General features: G+C 40.3%; 1 pseudogene across 1 annotated transcript in view; it reads left to right on the top strand.

Moving 5' to 3' along the window:
* Positions 1–22,925, top strand: part of LOC306887265 (dynein axonemal heavy chain 5-like) — a 106,637-nt pseudogene that overhangs the window by 49,488 nt on the left and 34,224 nt on the right. Inside the window, exons 43-52 of the transcript in view lie at positions 3,491–3,756; positions 4,506–4,735; positions 7,061–7,181; positions 9,972–10,169; positions 11,636–11,741; positions 12,735–12,914; positions 14,885–14,921; positions 15,139–15,272; positions 20,759–21,003; positions 22,787–22,901. The product of the transcript in view is annotated as a dynein axonemal heavy chain 5-like (transcript). The remainder of the gene's footprint in view (positions 1–3,490; positions 3,757–4,505; positions 4,736–7,060; positions 7,182–9,971; positions 10,170–11,635; positions 11,742–12,734; positions 12,915–14,884; positions 14,922–15,138; positions 15,273–20,758; positions 21,004–22,786; positions 22,902–22,925) is intronic.

Below are 22,925 nucleotides of genomic sequence, written 5' to 3'. Positions count from 1 at the left end.
AATATGTTTTTGTAGTTTGTGTTGTCCCTTTTCATTGCAAAATTATCACAAATTAAAAAGGATTCATGCCAATATTGTCCAAAACCCCACTTTTCTAGGGCGTATCCAAACTTTTGGAGGGCAGTGTACTCAAATCATACTGGAATAACAAATACTTTTCAGTTCCATGCCATCTTGAGTGCTGCTGTAAGTAAAAGGTGCACACTAAAATCACATCCAACATTTTCCTGCTAATAAAATGATTTTTAAAGAGAAGAAAGTATTAAACTGGCAAAACACAATATAGAAGTACTTCTTAGTTATAGATTTTTTAACCATATTGTATGCTTAGTTATAGACCTTATGTTCAAGTTCAAGTTTATTTGTATAACGCTTTTTACGATACAAATCGTTGCAAAGCAGCTCTACAGGAAATTAAGTTTCCACAATATATTTATATATTGCAGAACCTTAATATATTTAACTTATGGCAAAATTTGGTAATTCTGTATGTTGTCTGAGCTTTGGCATCCTCTGAGGGGTTGGCATTATCTTTTCTCAGGTGTTCGGTCATCTCAGATCATTTAAGGGTTGGATCCAGACTGAAGCTTCTGTAATTCCTAGTTACCATGGGATGTTAATCCTGTGGCAGAAACAAATAGAGACATAATTAGCATAGCTGCTGTTCCATCTCAGCAAAAATGATTTGTTCAACCCAAGCTAAAGAATAATAATAAAGTACATTTGATCAGATATAAATGCAGTACAAGATTATAAGATGCATTATGTGAATGCTTGTCTAAAGAGATGTGTCTTTAATCTAGAGTTAAACAGAGAAAGTGTGTCTGAACCCCGAACATTATCAGGAAGGCTATTCCAGAGTTTGGGAGCCAAATGTGAAAAAGCTCTACCTCCTTTAGTGGACTTTGCTATCCTAGGTACTACCAAGAGTCCAGAGTTTTGCGACCTTAGGGAGCGGGTTGGATTGTAGCGTGGTAGAAGACAAGTTAGGTACGCAGGAGCTAAACCATTTAGGGCCTTATAGGCAAGTAATAATATTTTGTAAATGATACAGAACTTAATAGGTAGCCAGTCCAGAGACTGTAAAATTGGGGTAATATTATCATATTTTCTTGACCTGGTAAGAACTCTAGCCACTGCATTTTGGACTATCTGTAGCTTGTTTATTGAATATGCAGGACAACCACCTAGCAGTGCATTACAATAGTCCAGTCTAGAGGTCATGAATGCATGAACTATCTTATGTAGCTCCTTGACTTCTGTCTTCCGTATGTATTTCCACAGCATTATGGTATGGTTGTACGAATTTATGAATGAATCACTCATTTTAAAATCTTCCCTGTCTACTGACATTTGTGACCCTGGAGTCTTAAGTCGCTGGGGTATATTTGTAGCAATGGCCAAAAATACATTTCATGGGTCAAAATTATTGATTTTTCTTTTATGCCAAAAATCATTAGGATATTAAAGTAGAGATCATGTTCCATGAAGATATTTTGTAAATTTCTTACCATAAATATATCAACTTAATTTTTGATTATTAATATACATTGCTAAGAACTTCATTTGGACAACTTTAAAGGCAATTTTCTCAATATATTAATTTTTTTTTCAGATTCCAGAAATTTAAATAGTGGCCAAATAGGATCGGCCAAATATTGTCTGATCCTAACAAACCATATATGAAAATTCGAAAAATTGACACTTAAGACTGGTTTTGTGGTCCATTTGTTATGACATTCGCTTCAAACATTACAATGCACAGTAACATTTATTAACTAAATCCACTTCACCAGTTTATTACTCTGCAACAGTGATGCTATAGAGCTACTGCAAAAACCGAAGTTCAAAGACAAAATTCCAAAGATGGCTGTGCAGTTGTTTCTCTGACACAAAAGGTCCATACAGGCTTGTATTTTGCCATGATATGAAGAGTTAATTTGCAAAAACAGATAACTCCGTTTTTAACAATGCTCAAAAATCATGTTTTTTCACTGTGCATTCCAGTTAATCTCAAACTGCAGTTAGGTTATTTTGATTAGGTTAAAAAATAACTAATAAAATATGCATCTAACTGCCTGTAACAATGACACTGAGGCTGAGTTATAATCCACATGCGGAAGTTTATTAAAGGCAGTTACCACAAACAGATATGGAAAGGCAGGCAAGGAGTCGAAACCAGAGTAGCAGTCCAATTTGTCACTATACACAGGGGAATTCCAGAAGGCGAGAGTGATTAGGCAGGCAATGGGTCCAAACACAAACATCAGTCCAAATCGAGTAACCAGAACAATAGGGGAAGTCCAAATAACCGTAAATCAGAGAATCAGGCAGAGTCATACACAGAATATCAGGCTGGAAGAACAGAAATACGCTTGGTAAGGCAGGTAAACTGGCAATACTTCGCAATGAGTTCAAGTATGGTCTCTGATTATAAAGCAGTCAAACAGGAAATGAGTGCAGAGGAAGTAGAGCACGGTCAGTACTCGGGAGAGGGCTCCTTCTGCTGGTTAGACATTACACTAATACAATAAAACACAATAAAAATATAACAATAAAAAACATGATTTCTGAAAATTAAATCTGTTAAATATTTTTTGCAAATAAAGTCTTCATATCTAAACTGTGTCACAATAGGGGGTCTATTACAAATAAAACCTTTTGTTTAAGTGTGATAAACTCAAGTAAATACATCAACGCTTCAAAGATCCCAACTCTAATGTACCCCAAATGCTTGACAGGGTTTGGAGAGAATTTATTTAAGCTGATTTGTTAATTTCAGTAAATAATTCGGAAGGAATATGATCGCCTCAAAGGAATTGTTCACTAAATAATGAAAAATCTGAGACCCTTTATTCAGCCTCATGTCATTCCAGATCCATAATACATTCTTTCTTCTGTGGAGCATAAAAGTAGGTGTTTTGAAGAAACTGTTCAGACTGTTCTTTGCCATGCATTGCTATACAGTAACCAGGGGCTACCAAGGTAGCATAAAGTCATATGACTCATGAGCTGTATTCCAAGTCTCTTGATGCCATATGATAGAAATGTGTGAAAAACAAACCAACTTTGAATTAAATCTCATTAGTTTATTTGAATATGTGTAGTTTTACACATATTCAGATATGGCGAATCACAATCAGTTGCTATTTTTGTTGACATCAAACAAGAAAATATGCAAAATACAACTTTCATTGTCTGTAAAAGAGCACTGTCTGTAGAATGTCTTCTTTTGTGGTCCATGACAAAGTCATACAGGTTGGGAAAGACATGAGTATGAATAAACGATAATAAACTTTGTATTTTTGGGTGAACTATCCCTTAAGTGATCCAGAGAAGAACATTTAAATGTCTTCTCCCCTCCCTTGAAGGAATAATTTTATCCCCACGGGTGTGTCATTTTGTCTAGATTGTACATTTGTCGTAAATTCCCAAAGAAACCAGGGCTAGGTTTAATCTAATGAGCTGTGAAATATTCTTTCTGCCACAGGTTTCCAATCTGTTTGCTCGAGATGAGATTGACGAGATTACCAGTGACCTCATTCCAGTCATGAAACGAGATTTTCCACGGCGACTGCCCACAAATGAAAACTACATGAGTATTTTATAGCAGAGTGAGGCAGAACCTTCACGTGGTTCTGTGCTTCTCTCCAGTTGGCGAGAGGTTCCGTAATCGAGCTTTGAAGTTTCCTGCTCTCATTTCAGGGTGCACCATGGACTGGTTTAGCCGCTGGCCCAAAGATGCTCTGATCGCAGGTCAGTAATTTGATACATCAGACCCATAAAGGATCAATATAACCCAGGGGGAGAAATGAAAATTTAACAAAATTTAGAATGGAGCAGATTGGTTTGATATAGTGGCAATATTATACTGCTGTTTCAAACAGTTCTGGCCCCATTTGACCCCATTTGTTTCATGAGTACTCAGAGACATCCAGAGATTTATAACTGTAAATTCCAAGTGAACTGTATATTACATCTCCCTTGCAACAGGGAGGGGGGGTATTCCTGGTGAAGCATTTACTACAAAATAATGCCATTTTTGTGATTTGTATGCTGCTTGTGGAATTAAAAAAAGTAAAAATGATTCCAGAGCCCCAGCATCTACAAACAATGTATAAACCGCCCAAATCCCAGACCAAATTTACCTGTAAAAATCAACACTCAAACCAAGATCTTATCATGCTAATTGTCTATTCTGAAAATAGTCACCATGATTTATTATCAGAGTAAATGTGTGTGCCTGTACAATTCAATGGAGAAAACAAGTAATTTAGGGATGACACAAAATGTTCCACAAACAATTTAAATCAATCACATTTAAGAGAACATTCTGCTCTATTAGAACTGGAGGGTGAGAATGAAACAATAATTTACAATCAAGAAGAGCATCACAGCAATCAGCCATAGAAAAATGAATGTGATTGTAGCTATTGCTAGATAAACAGTTTATATGCATATTGTGCAAAGAAATAAGAAAAATATTTTTGTTTGTTTTTCCTCAGTGTCAGAGCACTTCCTGTCCACGTATGACATAGACTGCACTCCTGAGGTCAAGGGGGAAGTAGTTCAGTGTATGGGTTCTTTTCAGGATGGGGTGGCAGAAAAATGTGCAGATTATTTTCAAAGGTACCGACGTTCCACACGTCACACCAAAATCTTACCTGTCCTTCATCCATGACTACAAGGCCATCTACAAAGAAAAGCACTCAGAGGTTCAGACTCTCGCCGATAGGTCAGTATAATCAGAAATAGAAATATAAGTGTCACGGGTGGGGAGAGACGAAGACTCAAATGCTGGCGAAAAGTTGGTCTTTTAATAAAAGAGAACAAAAAAAGGACAAAAACCACCCCGAAGGGGAAAAACAGGCAGACAGAGAACTGCAGTACCTGAAAACATACCCACACACAACTTTAAACATCTAACATGAAATAACGAAACAGCACAGGACTGCAGACACCAGGAGAATAAATGGGGAGACAAACGAGGAGGACACAGGTGAAGTCACTGAAACAATAATGAGATAATAAGGAGGGCGGGGTCAGACAATAGACAGGAGAGCACATGGCACAAACCACAAACAACAAGCCATGTGCTCAAACAAACACACAGTGACATCTGGTGGCCAATCAGGGCACACCAGCAGGATGTGACACAACCCCCTCTCTAAGGAGCAGATTCCAGATGTTCCACAGTAAAACTGAAATCAAAAATGTCTGGGAGGGAGGTGGGCCAGAGGTGGATCAGGGGGAGGGATGGTGGGCCAGGCCCGTGTAGCGGCAGAGGGCCTGGAGACACCTCTGTGTCAGGGTGCCAGGGTGGTCCCGGCAGAGCAGGAGACCAAGGCGGGGCAGGCAGAGCAGGAGGATCGTGAGCAGACACTGCCACTGCCTCGGAAGCGTTGTGAGCGGGCACCGCTGCTTCGGAAGCCATGTGAGCGGGCGCCGCCGCCTTGGAAGCCTTGTGAGCGTGCACCGCCCCTTCAGGAGGATCGTGAGCAGGCACCGCCGTTTCGGAAGCCTTGTGAGCGTGCACCGCCGCCTCGGAAGCCTTGTGAGCATGCACCGCCGCCTCGGAAGCCTTGTGAGCGTGCACTGCCCCTTCAGGAGGAAGATCGTGAGCGGACACCGTCACCTTGGGTGGACCGTGAGCGGCCACCGCCTCCCTCACCGACATCAACAGAGGATCCTCCACGCTGCGTCTCAGCCCGGGACGCCCAAAGAATGAATCCGAAAATCTGGAAGAGGCCAGCACGATCCGAGGAGGTTCTGGAAGGACAGCCCAGACTGGGAGGGGGGCACCCTCCAGCAGTTCCACCTCCTTCAAATAGATGACGTGGTCGACCACCTCCCAATAGGACCACGTATCTAGCTCCCCCAGCTCCTCCCAGTTGACAGGCTTGTCCAGGCCCGCTAAAAACAGGTGGATGAGGGTGCTCTCTCCAATCCCTAGCCCCTGGCCTGCATAAAAGAGGTCTTCGGCATATCGTCCAAAGGGACGATTGTCTTGTGGGTAGGGATGCGGCCCACTGGCTGGGGTCTGGTTCCTCTGTTGGGAGGAGCTGGGAATAAAAAGATTCCCATCGCCGCTGAGTCTTCAATTGGCTGTTTCGTTCTGTCACGGGTGGGGAGAGACGAAGACTCAAATGCTGGCGAAAAGTTGGTCTTTTAATAAAAGAGAACAAAAAATTAACAAAAACCATGAGGAGGACACAGGTGAAGTCACTGAAACAATAATGAGATAACAAGGAGGGCGGGGTCAGATAATAGACCGGAGAGCACATGGCACAAACCACAAACAACAAGCCATGTGCTCAAACAAACACACAGTGACATCTGGTGGCCAATCAGGGCACACCAGCAGGACGTGACAATAAGAGCTTACATTAATTTAAAAAAAATAATAATAATAATATAAAAAATGTGTATATATATATATATATGTGTGTATATAACAGCTATGAAAAATGTTTTGTATTATGTCCTGAGTTTGAGGGGTGGATTCACTAAAGATTCAAAGTGTCATGTCACTTTTGTACGTTGCATTTATGCAGGAAAAAAATCATTATAACCAGGTGCTAAACCTTGTGTTGAAATAGTGCTGCGCTTTGTATATTTGAGTAAAGACATTGTCAGTCCTTTTAGCCCAAACATGCCACCTTTCTATGTAAATTAATCTACAGATTCCACTTTATGCAAAAAGCAGACTATATTTGCCTAGTATTATTACTGTAGTATTACCGACCAAGGAAATTACATGGTAGATTGGATGCTGTGGCGTAATAAAGTAAAATCCTCTCAAAGTACCCCAGATTGCAGCAATGTTCTGCATCCTCCACAACCTACTGCAAAATCTGATATTGTGCTGTGCATGGACCTTTGTCGGTACATTTGTATTGTTACCCAATTTGCATAATTCATTTAGTCCATGCAAATAAACAGCACTGTCATCAGGCGTAATTTATTCTTAGTGGATTCTCCCCTGGCTTTCTGTAAAAATTGATTATAGAGTCTGGAACCATGTATCATAGAGTTTAATTTCTAAGTATTGTTTCATTAGGATGAACACCGGCCTTCAGAAACTCAAGGAGGCCTCTGAGTCTGTTGCTGCCCTCAGCAAAGAACTGGAGGTGAAGGAGAAAGAACTTCAAATAGCCAACGAGAAGGCTGATATGGTAAATGTGTTACCATGATACCATGTGTACCTCCCAATATAACTTTAAATTCAGTCAGATTACTTCAAAATGTTACTTATTATTTCTAAACATAGTTGGCTGGTAAAGGTCAACAAAAAAGTCTTCTCAAATTCCTGGTCAATTTTAACAAAGGCCCCTCAGGAGTGTGTCCACTTCATTCTGTACACGACTGAGTGCTTGAGTCATCATCCCAAAAATAAAATTTTCAGGCAATATTGAAGTTCTAGGTTTGTTGTACAGGGACAGGTGTACAAAGGCTTATTACTCCAATATGAACATGTTTGTGTGCTGGGGACAAAATGAGGGAAAGGATATTTGTCCTTAAAATAAATAACAGACTACAGGCCTGTAGTTATTTTTGACATATTGTGCAGGTCAGTTTGTTTAGATTGACAGCGCACAAGTGCATAGCCTCTTATTCAGGTTAAACTAGATCATGGATGTAAAACTCTGCTCCTGGAGGACCACTGTCCATCAGACTTTAGCTCCATCCCTAATCAAACACACTTGAAAAATCCAACCAAAGTCTTTAGGACTGCTTGAAGATTACAAGCAGGTGTGTTTGATTAGGGATGGAAATTAAACTCTGCAGAACAGGTCTAAAATTGCCCATCTTTGCACTAGATGATGTGTTTTTTTTTTCAAAGACTTTTTAAACCGTTCATTCTGACAGCAATTTTCACATGCCAGGTCGCTGTACTGTTGGTTGTTTGTAGGTGTTCCTACTGTTCCAGGGTTCCAGAGAGAGGAGGATTCAAGTTGCAGGGTAAAATAATATTTATTTGACATGGAGAAACAAGGGCTAGACAGGATCAAGTCCACACAGCCATTAAAGGGAGAGCAGTCTGCACAGGAGGATAGGGATGACGTTTGATGAGGCAGAGGAGCAGCTGGCAATGGTGGCAGATGAGACAGGGAGAAGGAGAGAGTGAGATAACAGTGGGGGAAAAGCAGCCAGGAAGCTGGGGAAACTGGAGACAAAAAAAAATAAATTAATAAAATAAAAAGGGAAAAACTAAACTAAACTGAAACTGAAGGTAAACCACCACGGTGAAAGCCTTAAATTAAATGTAGACATTAAATGTATTGCTGGTAAAAGTAAGATCTCATTTTATTTTGACAGTAAATCAGTTTGTTTGTTAAATTTTTACCCCCTTTTCAAGGCCTCTATAGTTTCTGTTAATTTGATGCATTTATTTAGATTAATTCATTAAAAATTCTCAGCAGTCAACCCAGCTGCTGAAACTGAAGGCAATAGGGCTTCACTAAAGCAGGGGGTTTCCAAGCATGTTGAAGTTGAACTCTTTTTTTTAATTGGAAATACTGTTTAAAAACATGGCTGTCATAGCACAAGATGTTGACGCACTTTGATTTTATTTTTTATCTTTTATTAATCAATGGCCCTAGGGCTTTAGGGGGGAAGTCGTGGCCTAATGGTTAGAGAGTTGGACTTGTAATCCAAAGGTTGCGGGTTCAAGTCTCCGGCCGGCAGGAATTGTAGGTGGGGGGAGTGAATGTCCAGCGCTCTCTCCACCCTCAATACCACTACTGAGGTGCCCTTGAGCAAGGCACCGAACCCCCAACTGCTCCCCGGGCGCTGCAGCATAAAATGGCTGCCCACTGCTCCGGGTGTATGTTCACGGTGTGTGTGTGTTCACTGCTGTGTGTGTGCACGTTGGATGGGTTAAATGCAGAGCACGAATTCCGAGTATGGGTCACCATACTTGGCTGAATGTCACTTCACTTCACTTCACTAGGTATTTAAGTGTTTCTGGCAGTCTTAAAGAAATTAATCAGATCTGTGTCACAGATTATTGCAGTGGCTTGTCAGAACTGATACAATCACAGATATCTCACCTTGCAAAAACTGCCATTGATGATCTATTAAAGAAGATCTGTGTTGATTGCTGCCCTTCTCTCCAGCTAATATACTAGTAGTCTTTCATTAGACAGGCTCAGAAGATAGTTCTCCATAGTGATTCTCCTGGTAGAAGATTCAGGTGTCCCCAGAAGAGGACTAAACCAGAAATGCGCAGTTTCCAACACTACAAGCAATATTCAATATGGGTCCAAGGGGCTGTGCAATTTTTTGACGATTATGCACAGTGAATTCTTTATATGTGGATGGGGATATATATGTATTTTGAGATTCACTGTTTGCATTGATTAATGCTGTTGTGATTAATGTGCATGTGCTATCTCTATAGTCGGCAAAAAAAAAAAAAAAAAAAACATTGTTTTCTAAACGCATGTTATAAATCTTATTGTCAACAACTCATCAGTGCATAGGCTTTATTTTAAAAAAATGTTATGTTTTTGTAAAGTATAATTAAAATGTCATAACTAGACCTTCCATTGAAAACAGTGATGTATGCAGGACTTTGTCCAGTCAGTTAGTCTGCTTAAACCATGGCTCTGCAAGCTTGCATTCATCTACCTCCACTTTTGAGTGTTATACACACAGCTCGAAATCCAATCAACAACCGATACATAGAACTGTACAGTTTTCTCTTTTCCAATAGTTTGTTACACTCTGATGTACATCACAATACAGAAGAAAATATTTGTTGCTATTTCTGTTTTCTGTTTGTAGTCACAGGCCAACTAAAGATAAATTATGTTCTCTGAAGCATTAGGATGACAAATTAACAGCCCCAGACTCAGAATTATAGCATGAAATGCTGCAGGTATTACAGCATTGATATTAGTGTTTTCATTTTTTTCTCGTTTTTGATTCAGGTGTGGATTAGGTGTGGATCACCTGGATTACCTCAGGTGACTGTGAAGGCCCAGGCTGCTGAAAAGGTGAAAGTCGAAATTCAGAAGGTCAAAAGATGAAGCACAGGCCATAGTGGACAGCATCTCTGCTGACAAGGCCATTGCTAAAGAGAAGTTAGAGGCAGCAAGGCCTGCTCTGGAAGAGGCTGAGGCAGCAGGTCAGGAACAATATGGAGCGATTACATGGCAGTATTGGTGAGGAGCGAAGGAGAGGAGTGTGATGTTCGTGGGGCATTATGGTGCCTGTAGCTTCCGTGTAATTACATGCTGCCTGTGAGGCTGTAAAAATAGACTGTGATGGCAGGGTTGCTGTAGGGGGTCTCGTAGCGAGCAGGGGTCTGACAGCAGCCACCTCTAACCAACCCCACACACCCACTCAATTACATAACCACCCAAACACGTACCCCACATCTTCCCTCCACCACCTGCCCACTGTGTCCCTCCCATGAATCTGTCCATAATGCATCCCATCATTCCGGGGACCCTTTTGTTTTCATTTTTCTGTGCACATTTCAATATGTCTGCTGTAGATGATGCAGATCTACAATTTAGCTACATAATTTTAGCTCATTACTCTAGCTTATTCAGCAGCTTATAAATGTAATATGTTAAAATATATTTTACTTATTTGGCGTAATATTCTAAACAGACATTTTATACATTTTGAATAATTTACAGAGATACCCATGTAACATTTGGACCAATCAGACACACAAATATTTATTATATTTAACAAATAATCTTTTATGCCCCCTCACCTAACCAAAAGGCCAACTATGAGGGTCTGTGGACCCTTCCCCCCCGAAATGCATCTAACACCTAAGAAGGCAGAACAGGTCTCTGGTTCCATGGCAACCCATCTGATGACACTGGTTTTATTGCTCAAAGGAATGCGGGAACTCACTTCTTTGCCCCTTAGGAAAGAGAAATGGAATCTTCTCTGCTTAATTCATAGAAAAACCTTTCTTTGAATGAACACACATATCTTCAGGTCATTGTGTATATTATTACTGTTCTTGTATATGTTTTTGTGTATTGTACACTGTTTTCTGCATACTTATGATAGATCACTAGTTAATATCACTTTAGCTGCATCATGTTTAGTCTCTATCAATTCATCTTCGGATGATCTAATTGAGAGTGAATATTACATGTCGATACCTATGCAACATATTAGTGTCCTAAGAATCTTTAGAAGTTTGTGCATTAACCCAGGCGAATTACCTATGCAAATTACCATGTTCAGAGACAAAGGATTGTAAAACTTTCCCTCCAAAAATCCAGGACTCCATTGGGTATTTGACACCCCAGTGGTGTGACCTCTATAGCAGATAAGCTCTCACTTCAGAGATGCCCAAGCAGTCTGCGGTTTTGTTAGATCCTAAGAGGATGTGAGCTAGAACTTTTCTGGACCCTCTAAGTTTTTGTCTTTCCATTCAACCAAGCTCCTTGGACCTCAGCATGATCTCTTTCTTAGCTCTTTTCCATTCAAAACCTTTTTTCAGAACATTTCTACCTGAGAACATCTTTGGAATTCATCACTCTTCAACCTGGAAGAACGTGATCGGGAGTCCAAAACTTTGAAACCATTGAGACTTTCATCTGAGACTGCATTCCGGACACTCGACCTGACCAAAGGCAGTGCAAGTATAACATTTAAGTAAACGAAACACAGTGAAAATTGATCCTGAGAAAAACTGCACCATGCCCTCCTGGCAAGAGTCACTCAAACTCATGACTGCTGGCAACTTCCTGGGCAGTCTACAGGTACAAGCCTTAATATCAGATAACTAGACCACTCTTTGCATTTTTCTCTTGTCGTATATAGTAAAGGTTTCTTACCCCAAAACTGTGATAATTAAATTTTCATAGCTAATTTCATAAATAACTAATTCTCTGTCACCCACACAATTAAACAGGGCCTTATTTTCTCTGTTCTGAATTCTATTTAATGTCCTCTTAACATGTGAAAAAGTAATAGTGATTTGCTGTGCAGTTTAAAATATAGTATCAACTGCTTCTTTCTTCAGTGTCAACCCACTGCAAAACTTAAAAAAAAAGAAGAAGAAGAAAACACCGTGACACCTGTGTTGTTGAAACAGTAACCATGTCTTTTAGTGTTCAGGATTAATCAAATCAATTGTGATTTATTACAAATACGTTTATTATGAATATTGTGTTGTTGATATGCATAGGTGTGTATTATTTGTTAATTAGTTGTGGGCAATTAAAATATAGTTGTAACCACTTGGAGTAATTTTAGCTGTATTACCAGCAGTACCATTAGTAGTAGGATAGATAGATAGATAGATAGATAGATAGATAGATAGATAGATAGATAGATAGATAGATAGATAGATAGATAGATAGATAGATAGATAGATAGATAGATAGATAGATAGATAGATAGATAGATAGATAGATAGATCCTTACTGATTTTTGGCATTGCACTTAATTTCCAAAGCCAACAGATGGTGTGAAAGTAATGAGGTTTTAGTGCACAGAAAAGCCCTTGGACAAAAAATATTGGCACAAACAAGTTCAGCTCTGAGAGCTAATCAATACAGCATCTTACGCACATACATTATAGCAATATATTTTGTAGAACATATTTTAAAAACTGTATGTTTACAAACTTTTACAGAAGGCTGAGCTACAAATAGCAAATAATATTGCCATTTTCAAGACCATAGTTTCAAATATGTTCCATATACTGTACACCAATATTGTTTTACTCCATCTTTTGTTTTGTCCTCCAGCAATTCCCCAAAGACACCATCAACGAGGAGGTGGTGGAACTCCTCTCTCCATACTTTGACATGGCAGACTATAACATAGAAACAGCCAAGAGGGTGTGTGGCAATGTTGCAGGGCTTTGCTCCTGGACCAAAGCAATGGCTGCCTTCTTCTCTATCAATAAAGAAGTGCTTCCTTTGAAGGTCAGATCACTTGATTGTTTTTACATGATGCAACCTTATCAAGTTATTAGGATTTCTAGTAACCCTTTACAATAAGGTTCATTAGTTAACATTAGTTAATAACATTAGTAAAAATGAACTAAGAATGAGCAATACTAAGGATATTAAGAGGTTCTACCACTTCCCCTGAAATATTTAACTTCTTTGGACTAGAAATAGCAAGTAAGAAATGATGGCTGTTTAAAAATATCAAACATTCATGGGGCTTTTAAAATTGTAAATGTTTTTCAGGTGTTCAAGAGCATAATTTAAGTTTATCATTGGCAACTTAGATGCACAGCTGCACAAATACACAAGATCCCTAATTCTGTGATCATAATGTATTACAATGTATTTATTTATTTTTTTCGTGATGCATAATTTATACATTTATATTTTCTGGATACATATTTATACAGCGCAAAAATAATAATAATAATACAAATCAAACATGCAATTTTAATTCATAAACAGATTGTAATGTCAATGTAGAAGTTAACATCTTGAGGCTGTACAATGTGAACTGTAAAAAAATAAATAAATAAAAAATACACCCAGTGTCAGTCAGGGCTGCATATTGCAATCACAATTACTGTGTGCAACTGGGATTTTGATTTATTTATTGATGTATGTGGACCATTGAATGTAACCTGATTGCAGCTCATGAATAGTTGTATACTGGGTCCAAAAATGTACACTCACCAACCACCAAATATGAGTGAAAACCAATATGACAAAATAATGCACACTGAACAAAATGATTAACGCAACACTTTTGTTTTGCCCCCATTTTTCAGGAGCTGAACTCAAAGATCAAAAGGCCTCAAATTTCTCTCAAATATTGTTCACAAATCTGTCTAAATCTGTTAGTGAGCACTTCTCCTTTGCTGAGATAATCCATTCACCCCACAGGTGTGGCATATCAAGATTAGACAACATGATTATTGCACAGGTGTGCCTTAGGCTGGCCACAATAAAAGGCCCAGAACACCATAGAGCATGCCCTCATTCAGAAATGAATGATACCTCCAATCTTTCGACATTCTATTTTTTTCAGTAATCAACTGCCATACAACACTCCAGCAACTACCTAGATTGCCCTAGCAACAATGTTCTAAAACCATATAGCACCATATAAAACCATATAGCAGTGACATAGAGTTTCATCTTATTTTTTTAAGTCTTAATCTAATTTTACATTTCCCATGCTTAGGTGACGTTTTAGTCTTGTCTTGTCACAAATTTGGTATAAAATACATTTAAAAATAAATGTATGACTTACTAATTGCTTTTGTAATATTTATCATAATATTATAATCACTGTTATAGATTTAATTACTTTTAGAATATTTTGAGGATCGCAATCAGCAATTTCAGAAGGTTATGAACATCTTTTCACTGACACAAGAGTTTAAATGTTTTATGTCATACCTTATTTGTGAAAAATGTCAAAAGCATAATGATTATATACAGGTGTTTTTTTCTGTATTTTGCCATCAAAATTGATCATATATAAATCAACAATATAGTGCTTGCTTGGGAGAAAATAGGGACAATATCATTAAAGAAAACATCATTGTCCTCAGCAGTTCCAGTCATTTTGAAAAAAGAAAAAACAAGTTTCCTTCTCTTTCATTAAATGTATGCTAGGAAATGAACAAGATTGCTTTGCGTAATTAGAAAATACTCTGCATTTGTACAGAACGTCTGCTCCTCCTTCTCATTATTTTTGAAGTTAAATTATAGAGTTGTGATTGTATTCAACATTCTCTCCGTCATCATGCCTTCTTGGAAAGATATTCATAATGTACAAAATCATAGACAAGTAGGACATAGCAAATACTCTGAAAAAGCAGTTGGTTTATAAGCTTAGAATTAAGATCTTGAAAAAGGACATAAAATGTACAGATCCTCTGTGCTGTTCCATTTCCTGGTCGAGGTGATGACTGCAGCTGCTCAAGCTGTTTACTGCTAGTGCAGGCCACAATTGTGAGTGACAATCATGATCTTTTAGGCATCTTTCCTTGATCTCATTATCAAAGTCGGTCTAAAAATGTGACTCTGTTTCACCATCACACACAGCAGCTGCTTCACACGTTCAAAAAAAGAAGTGGAAATAGCAAGCAGCGGAAAAAGCTCTGACAGGTTTAACTATTCAGCTCTATTAATACAAAAGTGCAAACACCTGATCACACGTTTTATATAGCAGAGTCTGAATGGGAGACAATGGCAGCACACACTCCTGAGATCAGCGCACGGACATCCATTATCGACTTCACCGTTACTATGAGGGGCCTGGAAGATAAGCTACTGGGAAGAGTTATTCTCACTGAGAAACAGGTATAGGCCCTTTGAAAATGGTCGTAATAATGATCTGAAATGTGTGTTGGGGGGCTATTTAAAATTTTTATAGCTTGACTTATGAATAGAAATTAGGTGATGGAACATTCGACCATTAGTCCTTGCTGAAAGGCAGGTGGCCATTACTAGCTAAAGTAGATTACCACTCACTGCTTGAGCATCATTCAGTCTACTTCCAAAATGACCAGTGGGTGTTTTTTTTAACATAAATAGTCTGTTTTTCTTTTTCACATTTGCAAGTCACTTAGGTTAATTGTACTGTAATTTTAGATAATGCTTGATTTGCAGTGTGAAATTGTGTAAAGCCATGCTTTAGAAAAGGCTATTTAACCATTTTGGCAGTGCATTCAAAGATATGCTTTTTTCACTTATACCCTGGTGTTCCTCATGAAGGTCCCTATGGTACTACCTGAGAAAAAAAGAGAATCTCAAAGACATGTTTTTATGGCCAGAGAGAGAGTGCTTCGGTCATTTTTAGGGTCACTGGACAAAGAGCGTGAATTTCAAATCTTTGTACACTGAAAGTGTCACGAGTCCGGGTCCTGCACTTCTCCCTGGCGCCACAGGAGGCCGCCATCTCCCGTTCTCCCGGACTCCTCTCCCATATCACATACACCTGCCACATAACACACACCTGCCGCATCATCATCACACTCAGTACACCCACAGCTGTTCCCCATTTGCCACTGACTATTTAGTCTCCCCTCTCCCACCACTCTGGTGTGGGTTCATTACTTGTCTTGCCATTTTGTGATCTGTCGTGCTGAAGTGTTTGTTGTGCCGTGTTGGCCTTTGTTTGTTTTATTAAAGACCTCACCTGCATTTGGACCCTGACCTCGTCTTTTCCTCTCAGCGATCCGTGACAGAATGAACCCACCACACATGGGTCCAGCAGGGAAGCTCCTCAACATTCGCCAGGGAGTCCGGAGCACGGAGGAGTACGCCAGGGAGTTTTTTGAATTGGCTCGGCGATCGGAGAGGGAGAAGACCTGTCTTATGGTCTTTTTCAGGGGTGGCCTAGCCGAGCCCTTCAAGTCCCTGACGCCATTCTGGGACCCTGAGGAGTCGCTGGAGGAGTACATCAACCTGGTTCTATGGATGAGCGGCTCAACCTTCAGGGTGGAGTTAGCGGCGGTGCCCGCTCACAAGGCTTCCGAGACAGCTGTGCTCACTCACGTTCCTCCTGAGAGCGCGGCGTTCGCTCACGAAGCTCCCGAGACAGCTGTGGTCACTCACGTTCCTCCCGAGACAGCTGTGATCACTCACGTTCCTCCTGAGAGCGCGGCGTTCGCTCACGAAGCTCCCGAGACAGCAGTGATCACTCACGTTCCTCCTGAGAGCGCGGCGTTCGCTCACGAAGCTCCCGAGACAACTGTGGTCACTCACGTTGCTCCCGAGACAGCTGTGCTCACTCACGTTCCTCCTGAGAGCGCGGCGTTCGCTCACGAAGCTCCCGAGACAGCTGTGCTCACTCACGTTGCTCCCGAGACAGCTGTGCTCACTCACGTTGCTCCCGAGACAGCTGTGCTCACTCACGTTGCTCCCGAGACAGCTGTGGTCACTCACGTTCTTCCTGAGAGCGCGGCGTTCGCTCACGAAGCTCCCGAGACAGCTGTGCTCACTCACGTTGCTCCCGAGACAGCTGTGCTCACTCACGAAGCTCCCGAGACAACTGTGGTCACTCACGTTGCTCCCGAGACAGCTGTGCTCACTCACGTTCCTCCTGAGAGCGCGGCGTTCGCTCACGAAGCTCCCGAGACAGCTGTGCTCACTCACGTTGCTCCCGAGACAGCTGTGCTCACTCACGTTGCTCCCGAGACAGCTGTGGTCACTCACGTTGCTCCCGAGACAGCTGTGGTCACTCACGTTCCTCCTGAGAGCGCGGCGTTCGCTCACGAAGCTCCCGAGACAGCTGTGCTCACTCACGTTGCTCCCGAGACAGCTGTGCTCACTCACGTTGCTCCCGAGACAGCTGTGCTCACTCACGTTGCTCCCGAGACAGCTGTGCTCACTCACGTTGCTCCCGAGACAGCTGTGCTCACTCACGTTGCTCCCGAGACAGCTGTGCTCACTCACGTTGCTCCCGAGACAGCTGTGGTCACTCACGTTGCTCCCGAGACAGCTGTGCTCACTCACATTCCTCCCGAGACAGCTGTGATCACTCACGTTCCTCCTGAGAGCGCGGCGTTCGCTCACGAAGCTCCCGAGACAGCTGTGGTCACTCACGTTCCTCCTGAGAGCGCGGCGTTCGCTCACGAAGCTCCCGAGACAGCTGTGCTCACTCACGAAGCTCCCGAGACAGCTGTGCTCACTCATGTTCCTCCCGAGACAGCTGTGATCACTCACGTTCCTCCTGAGAGCGCGGCGTTCGCTCACGAAGCTCCCGAGAAAGCTGTGGTCACTCACGTTCCTCCTGAGAGCGCGGCGTTCGCTCACGAAGCTCCCGAGACAGTTGTGCTCACTCACGAAGCTCCCGAGGCGGCAGTGCCCGCTCTCAAGGCTTCCCAAGCGGCGGTACCCGCTCACAGCGCTCCCGAGGCGGCGGTGCCCGCCTGGTTTGTCCCTCCGGTCCCACCCTGGCCGTTCGCTGGGGTTCCTGTTCGGCTGGAGTCTCCCTGGTCCAACCCTCCGAATCCGCCCCGGTCTCCTGCTCGGTCTCTGTCTCCAGGCCCTCTGCCTTCACACGGACCTGGCCCGCCATCCCTCCCCCTGTTTCACCATCCCCCCGGTTCCACCTCCCTCCAGACTTTTGCGCTTGGTGGAACGTCTGGAAGCCGTTCCTTTAGGGAGGGGTAGTGTCACGAGTCCGGGTCCTGCACTTCTCCCTGGCGCCACAGGAGGCCGCCATCTCCCGTTCTCCCGGACTCCTCTCCCATATCACATACACCTGCCACATAACACACACCTGCCGCATCATCATCACACTCAGTACACCCACAGCTGTTCCCCATTTGCCACTGACTATTTAGTCTCCCCTCTCCCACCACTCTGGTGTGGGTTCATTACTTGTCTTGCCATTTTGTGATCTGTCGTGCTGAAGTGTTTGTTGTGCCGTGTTGGCCTTTGTTTGTTTTATTAAAGACCTCACCTGCATTTGGACCCTGACCTCGTCTTTTCCTCTCAGCGATCCGTGACAGAAAGACTACTAACATTCAACATAGCCATAGAGACTCAAGGGTTTTATCTAACAAATCTCTGTTGTTTCATCCTCAGCACTGCTAAAAATTATTTTTAGAAAATAATTCTACAAGTATATCCAACCATACCCTGAGTCACACAGTACTCGATACATACTATAAAGCAAATCTCAACTGTTTTGATTATGTCGACAAATCAACAAATTTATCATCAAATGTAAACTGTATTATTGCCCATTGATATATCAATAACTGCATATATTACTGGATATAGTACCTCTTATTTTACTTGCATACATACATTATACCCAAGTAAAGCAATACATACTATAGCAAATCTTGGCTATGTTATTTATACAGTATACTTTCTTAGGACGATATATACAATATATGGTAGATTATCACAACAAGTATGTATGTATTGCCCAGCTCTAATCTGCCAAATAAAGGATTAGGGTTAGTTTATAAGCTATTATTATTAATAAAAAAATATTGCTCATAGTTAGGTCATCTTAACTAATGCATTGACTAATGTTAGACCTTATTGTAACGTGTTGCTGATATAATAAAAAACATGATATAAACTGTAAAGCTGCTTTGAAACAAAGTGTATAGTGAAAAGCACTACACAAATAAATTTGAAATAGTATTGTTTGTTTTTTATTCATTAAGGCTGAACAAATTGTAGTGAAGTTTATTCTTAAAATGAAAAGAAAGATAAACATAATTCAAAAGAAACCTTGTCATCAAAAATATTGCTGGTCATGTAAGTTTTATGGTGCTTGACATAGCGCATAGCACCTCAAATTGGAGCCCACAGCTAGGTCAAGCTTAAGAAGAGAATCGCTGTCATCTCAGCTCATTTCAGCCTAGCACAGTCAGATGGGCTTTGATAGCGCCTGCAGATTCCCAGGTAGAGAAAATTAAAGTGGCATTCAGAACATATTCACTGCTGGACATTGATTCGTCAATCAGGAATAAGGTCAAATAAAAACATTTGACTGGTAATGCTAGGATTGTGAAAGCTAACTGAGCAAAACTGACTGTACACTATACTATCATACTATTCTGAAGATGGAAAATTAGGTATTTAACTCAGGTCTCGTGGCTCAGCACCTTGACACTGGTCTGTTATCTCAACGCTTTTATGTCAAAGGCTTACTAAACTGCATGAAAATATGTACGTCATTTGCTTGTCATGTACTGTGTATTTACCAGAGAACATTTCCACTCAAGTACCTTTTACAGAGGACGTTTTGTGTGTGTGTGTGTGTGCATTTTTATGTGGTTTATGAGGACACAAATTTGTATAATGACATGGGTATGACAGAGGTATTACAATATGAAGGTGGTTTATGAGGACACTGCCTATGTCGCCGTAATTCAAAAGGCTTAAAAAACATACTAAATGGTGTTTTTTTGAAAATCTAAAAATGCACAAAGTCTCCTGTGAGGGCTAAGTTTAGGTGTAGGGTTGGTGTAGGGCAATAGCACACACAGTTTGTTCAGTATAAAAACCATTACGCCTATGGAGAGTCCCCATAAACCACAAAAACCAACGTGTGTGTGTGTGTGTGTGTGTGTGTGTGTGTGTATGTGTGTGTGTGTGTGTGTGTGTTGCTATTTATATGTTGCTGGGTTCTATTAAAATTAAATTTTTTTTCAATATATGTTTGACCTTTTGTAAAACCCTGAAGGTTCAAAGTCATTTCAGTTAAATTATTGTAAAATATTGTTTTAAATGAAAGGTTTTAAACATTCTATGACAAATAATGTATTTAAAGTGTTAATAAATGTGTGCTGTCTGAAAAAATATAATACATCTTAATCATGTGAATGTTTTAACATCATGAAAAAAAAAATAAACACAGATTTATAAATGAAGCCTCAATAATCAGGCCACCTTAAAATATGCAGAAAAGAATAATGTAGGATTGAAATGTATTGCTACTGCATAGTCATATTTTAATATTTTAGAATAAAGATAACCATAATTGATATTACAGTATATTACTTGAATGTGAATTTTGGGTTGGGCACCAAACATACCAGTATGAATGACAAGTAGATCAGGCTGTATAGCCCCAAAAGAACATTTTAGACATGCTAATATTATTTTATTACATTCTGTTCATGCCATTCTGTCCCTGTGCAGCAGGATTAAATTATTTTTTAATGTGCTTTTGTATTAAGCGTACGCTGCAAGTGACATAAGCAAAACAGGCAATTAAATCGTTAATCACAAAAATGTGTATACCAATTAATAGCCAAATTATAAAGATGTTTGTGTGGTGAGAAATGACTGTGTGATGTTTCTGGATTTGTCAGGAACTGGAGAAGGAGCAGACTGACCTGCTGGAGGATGTGACAGCCAATAAACGTAAAATGAAGGAACTGGAGGATAATTAACTTTTTTAGGCTCACTAGCACGCAGGGCTCCCTGGTTGATGACGAGAGCCTCATCACAGTGCTGGGAAACACGAAACGCACTGCAGAGGAGGTCACACAGAAACTCCAGATCGCTGCTGAAACTGAGATCCAGATCAATGCGGCCCGTGAGGAATATAGACTCGGTGGGGGCTTAGAGCTTGTCTTTCCTTTAATTTTTTTTTTTTAGTGATACATGTAGCATGGAGCATTTTTCCTTTAGAGCATTATTCATTTTCTCTCTAGTTTGTTAGTCTTACAGTGTGACAATTATCAGAATAACCACAGGCTATAAAACTTAATATAATTAGAAACCTTTGATCCAGTTGACACCTGTTATTAATTAATATACATCTCAGATGATCCAATCAAGTGTACAATCGGACTGGCAAACCACTTCAGAGGTGGTCAGAAATATTGTACCAAAATGCTCCTGACAATGATCAAACAAATGCCTACTGATCTTTTAATCAACCATTGCTGCTGACTGAAATTCTTTACAACCCCCCCCCCCCCCCTTTTTTTTTGCAAGCAACAATTAAAGTAGAATTTACTGTACTTCATTTTTTGTAGATCCATTTGCTTATTATATCCTAATTAATTTAATTATTGCACAATCATTTATTTTTAATCATTAATCAGACTGTGGTAAAACAGAATATTTTATTGAAGATTTAATGTCACACTTGAGACTGTCAGTCTAATATTATGGTATCCAGATTCAGTTAAATTTATCCTTCAGATATGTGTGCACCTGCTGGCAAATTTTAAAAGGCAACTTAAAACTTCTTGAAACTTTTAATTGTTTACAATTGTCTGATTTTAATTGGTCACACAAGACTGAAACCAAACTAACCTAAAAATGAATTGTTCTTCCTAAGGTTAATAGTTTTTTTAGTAATATCTATCATTGGCATTGCATTTGTTGAAAGCTGTATAAAAACAGTGGAACAATTCCACCTCAGATGCTTTTACAAACTTTTCCTACCAACCCCATCATGCTTGTCAGTCATTGAGACCACACCATCCATTTAAAAGCCTACGCAATTTTTTCCAGTCAAGGCTATTCTGTGTGAAATAGCGATCCAGGCAATGGAAACACTCATCTGTTATCACAACCAAAATGTTGGTTGATTCATCAATTTGAATAGCAAACGAGGTGCTTGCATGCACGCTGTCTAAAATTGCCATTGTCCTTGCTCATCTCAGTCATTGTTTTGCAACATTGTCATGGCAGTTTGGATTTTTATGGCAGCACTTCCACGGAGTACCTCATGACACAGGCCTAGCATGAATGACCATGAATGACCAATCAGAATCAAGTATTTCAGAGAGCTGAGCAGTAAGAAATCACTGAAGACCCAGCTAACAGGGAACGCTCTCGTAACTTTGGCTAACGTTCTCGAAAGTTTCTCTGAAAGTTATCAAAAAATGTTATTGCAGTAACGTTAGTAGAACGTTTCCTTAACGTTATCTGCAATTGATAAACATTCTAAAAACGTTATTTTTGCGTTGTTAATGAAACCTTCTAAAAACGTTAGAATAAAAATGTTTTCATTGCGTTGTTAGTTGAACGTTCTAGTAACGTTTTATATAACGTTCTTATAACCAAATAAGATCGTTAACACAACGTCTAAAAAACTGGATGTTTTGAACGTTCTAAGAACTTTCAGAAATAAAGTTTTTATAACTTAATGGGAACATTACGGAAACTTTCTTATAACGTAAAATTGTTAGCTGGAGAGACTCAAAATTGCTTGAGAAACCCTGGTTTTAATCATGCAGTCAGACCCAGATGCAATAAGTCACAAAATAAGACCCTTCTTTCGAGGTTCACTGACAAAGGGGCCATGTCTAGTTGTATCTTAGGTGGATGTTAATACCAGATGTAAACAGGGCCTTTGTTGACACCTTCTTTTCTGTGTGTAGATGCCACAAGAGGAAGCATTTTGTATTTTCTGATCACGGAGATGAGGATGGTGAACGTGATGTATCAGACCTCTCTACACCAGTTCTTGGGCTTGTTCGACTTGTCCTTGGCCAAGTAAAACTCATTTGTCATTTCATA

This window comes from Barbus barbus (genome assembly GCF_936440315.1).
Source record: "Barbus barbus genome assembly, chromosome: 21".
Taxonomy (NCBI): domain Eukaryota; kingdom Metazoa; phylum Chordata; class Actinopteri; order Cypriniformes; family Cyprinidae; genus Barbus; species Barbus barbus.
Note: the sequence above shows the minus strand (reverse complement) of the source record. Positions and strands in the feature narration are given on the sequence as shown.